The sequence below is a fragment of the Morone saxatilis genome, unplaced genomic scaffold (assembly GCF_004916995.1).
Source record: "Morone saxatilis isolate NCDOM2014 unplaced genomic scaffold, NCSU_SB_2.0 Contig0, whole genome shotgun sequence".
NCBI lineage: Eukaryota > Metazoa > Chordata > Actinopteri > Moronidae > Morone > Morone saxatilis.
This window is the reverse complement of record NW_023339650.1, coordinates 12126538-12131009: the sequence shown is the minus strand read 5'-3', so window position 1 is coordinate 12131009 and position 4472 is coordinate 12126538. Positions and strand designations below refer to the sequence as shown.

The following is a 4472-nucleotide window of genomic DNA, read 5'->3' as shown; positions in this document are numbered from 1 at the left end:
CGAGGGGCCCTTGACACCAAACTCCTAACTTCTTGGGCCACATGATTCAGAGCTTTTAACTGCATCTCACAGTCTTCCAATGGGACTATATTTATAGTTTTCCCCAAAGGTTAAGAGTGAACACCAATGTGCAGGGCTTTGTTACTCTTCAAGGAATACACTGGTTTCATACATTTTTAAACATTTTCTCACATCAGTAAGTCTTCCATAAGACTTCTAACAAGTCTCCATTCATTTTCACCTCAACAAAGTCACTGCTCTACAACCCAAAGATCAATGTAAAATATATAAATATCCCAAAGTAAAAGAACTAAACATAATGTTGCATGTAATTAAAAATCCACCTCATATATTGGCCAGGACCAAAACTAGATGCATCTTAGCAATCCCTAATAACATACAGTTCTCCTACTCCACCTAGTGCTCAGAGGTAGGACAAATAAACAAAGAAAAATAAATCCAGAACTTGCCTGAGAATCATCGTGTTTAAATATGCAAGGGCCCTCAGCAGGTGTCACTGGCTAGATTAAACAAACAAGATTTAATGCCTTAATGTCAAAGCTAACTTCAGCTGATAAAGGCCAGTCTGGGCCTGGTGCACAAATCAGTCATTACAATAACCTAAAATAATAATAATAAATTAATAAAATGTGTTCAACTAGTGCCACTGAGGTGTTGAAAGGTTATTTTACTATATTAGTTAATAATCATCAGATAATCTTTAGTTAATATCAATAGATTTATAGTATAGTCTTTTGATGAGTTTGAGATACATTGTGAGTAAGGATGACGTAATATCATGTTCTAGTTTAAATATTAATATGACAGATTGATTTTGAGTAGTTAATAGTAGTTAGAAGATGCTGACGCAATCTACAGATAGTTAGTTTAATATTGGTTAATAACCTGTTGTAAAAACATATTGACAGTCAACAGACACTTTAAAAATAGATCAAGTGTTACTGCAGAGGAATATATTTACAATATAAGAAGGATTTGTCAATGTAACCTATACAGAATATGCTGTCACTAAAAGGTCAACTAATTGAGCGTCAAACTACGTGATGCCAGTAGAGGACGCTATTGTTATATCAGTCAAGAGAGAGCCTGGTTTCTGTTGGTTGTTTTTTTGTGCTTCTCCTGAAGAAACCTCTGGTAAGTTCTTTTGTCTAAACTTCCCCATTAGCTAACATGAAGGGATTTTATCTGTGAACAACACCAATCTGCTATAATATGACCACCTGGGCACCTTGGTTGTCCCATACACAACAAACTGTGATGTACTGTGCACAGCATTAACCTTTTCAGCAGTTTGAGCTACAGTAGCTCATCTGTTGGAAGGACGCAACACTCATCATCAGTTGTGGAGACGTTCAGATTAAAGACTGCATCCTGGGAGTTGGTGCTCTGATGATACCAGATAAAGACAGTGACTCCCCCTGCATCGCTATTAGTATCTTCATCCATACGGACGTAAGGGGTTTGTATCTGATGCAAAGGAATCAGTGGCAGTGACATCTCAGATGTATGTTTGTTTCTTCAAATTTAATTTTGAGTATCTGTAGTGAAATTAATTTCCACTACAGGAGTATCCTACTGAGTGTGCCCTCTGAAGTACCACAGGAAGATGTCATCACCTTCTGTCCCACCACTGAGGTTTTTAGGGATCTTTGTGTCCGGTGCATCGGTGAATCCAACAGCCGTAACATGGTTGAATTTAATTTAAACCCTGGTGATCGGTTTGTACCAAAGATCCTCCTGCCCCTTTGTTCAGATCAACATTGCTCGAAGCCTTGTGATTGGAGCTTCATTAAGGGACACATCAAGGTGTGTGATGTATTCGGCCATTGTAAGTATCTGCAAACAAAAAAGATCTTGAGTAAACAGTGTAGGACATAAAGTTATACTATACACATGATTGTGTCTTTTCAGGGCAGCTCAAATATAATAATTAATTATCAAATATGGATCACTATAATGACATCTAAAATTAATTATATTTTAAATGTGCATGCTGAATGCACACATTTACACTATTTACACTGAATGTAAGTGATTATGATCTGAAATAGAAAAATATATGGTCCACAGCAAGGAAATAAAAAGATTGTGGAGCATTTATGTGTGAATGTTTCAGTGAATATTCAGCAGTAAGAAGTCAACAGATCTGTGGTATTAAACAACAGTCAGCATCCTCAAAGAGTAGAAATGCTGTGACTTATTGTGCAAACACTACCTGGAGTAATCATTACTGAGGAGTCACATTCCAAAGAAATCCGTTTGGTCATCCTTTATCAGACCAGATAGATAAGATGTAATATAATAGATTACATTTAATTACCTTTTGTCACTCAACCTCTGAATTTCTGCCAAAATCACTATCTGGGCCCATGCCCAGTAAGTGTATATTATTCAATTCAGTTTTATTTGTATAGCACCAATTCATAACTAAAGTTATCTCAGGACACTTTACAAAAAAACTGGATCTAGATCTTTTATTATTTATTATTTATTTACAGAGACCCAACAGGTCCAACCATGAGCAAGCACTTGGCAACGGCAGCAAGGAAATGTTTCCTTTTAAGAGGCAGAAACCTTTGGCAGAGTCCAGCTCTAGGTGGGTGGTTGTCTGCCTAAACCAGTCAGGGATAGAGAGACAGATGGGGGCGGGGGTAGGGGGGTAAAGAGAAAGAGGGGTGAGGGGATGGGGCAAATGTGCACAGCAACAACAAGAGCAAAAACTATACTAGTAGAAATAACTAATGATGATGTTGATGATGATGATGACGACAAATGCCAGGATGGGAAATTATGAATATTAATAACATGAATAACAAATATAATAATAACATTTAAGAATAATGATAACAATATAAAATAATAAATACATGTATTGTATTCAAATACACAGTTACAGACAGCTTGCTCACTCTTTCCCACACACACTCCCAGCTTTCAGTTGTTAAACAGAAACAGTGTCACAGTGTGTGACCTGGATAATAAATCAAGAGTACTGAAGGTTATTAAACAAACAAAAATGAGAAACATGAACAAGTTGTTTTCAGATGATAAATTAAAGATGCCCTGAAACAATGGAAAGAGGTAATGGGTCTCAATTACAATTGAAGATTACTCCAGTCAGATGGAGCTTTAAATTGAAATTACCTGCATCAAACTTTTTCTGGGAACAAAGAAAAAAGGATATTGCATGTGTCTAATTGGATATGAAGATCTACATGGGACTAACAACTGTTTCAAATAGGGGGGACATTTAAAATAAAGACATTTGAAAATAAATTGAATCCAGTAAAATTGCTTTCTAGATTTGGGTTGCAACCAGTCAAGTGATTTATACATTGAACAATAGTGTGTTCTATATAGACAACTCAGATCTATAAAGAGTTGTGTACAGTATGAAGTGTTTTGACATAAGTATCTGTACTGTTGTGATATTCAATGTCGGCATAATCATCCGTATGTTCTTTTTACAATAAAATCAATGTATGGCTTAAAGGAGCATTTGGGGTCAATCCAAACTCCAAGATATTTAAATGAATCAACTTTAACAAACAACCAAAATTCTCACTGGATTTTCAGAGTTAGAATAATAAATTACAGTGTCATCAGCATAAAGATGAACAGAACAATTTGAACTCATTTGAAGTAGATCATTGATAAAAAGAAGTGGTCCCAAGGTGGAGCCCTGTGGAACACCCTTGTCAACAATTAAATATAATATATTAAATATTACATATCAAAAGCCTTGTAAAGATCAATGGAAACTGCACTTGTTCTTTAACCTTTATCAAAGGAAGAGAACACATCATTAGTGAATTTTAAAAGAGCTGTGGTGGTAGAAAAATTTTGTCTGAAACCTGATTGGGATGAGAGTAAAATATTGAAAAGATTGAGGTGGTGTGATAATTGATTTAAAAATGTGTTTCTCAAAGATTTTAGCAGTAGTGCAAAGGGTTATGAAAATCTATCTTTAAAGCAATCTTTATAGTAGTTCTATAGAAGTTCGTCAAGTATTTCTTGGTGCCCCAATCAGCAGAATCTTTAGATAAGTGATATTTGGCCCAAGCTTTATCCCTTTGTTTGAAAATGCTGATAATATGTGAGCTGATCCAGGATAAATGTTTACCTTTAACTCTAATTGTTTTCATGGGAGCATGTTTATCAATTATGTGACAGAAACGTAACTTGAGAATAAAATAAGTTCCATGTATCTTCAACAAAAGGAATTAACTCAAATCTATCCCATTTAATAGCAGTTAAGTCATGGATGAAACGATCTACATTAATATTTTTGTGTTGTCTGATATATTTATATTTTAAACTTGGAATTTTAAGTTACCAGACACAAAATATAACGTGATCACTTAAACAATCAGACATACCCAAAGATTTTGTTTATTTGTCTGAACCCAACAATATACTGAATGGACTGACAGGAAATTTAATGGACACAT

The 4472-nt window shown here is 35.1% G+C and overlaps 1 protein-coding gene across 2 annotated transcripts in view; it reads right to left on the bottom strand.

Annotated features, from left to right (window-relative positions):
* The window catches only part of LOC118324163 (cystatin-B-like), a 17603-nt gene that overhangs the window by 677 nt on the left and 12454 nt on the right, over positions 1 to 4472 (bottom strand). The window lies entirely within an intron of this gene.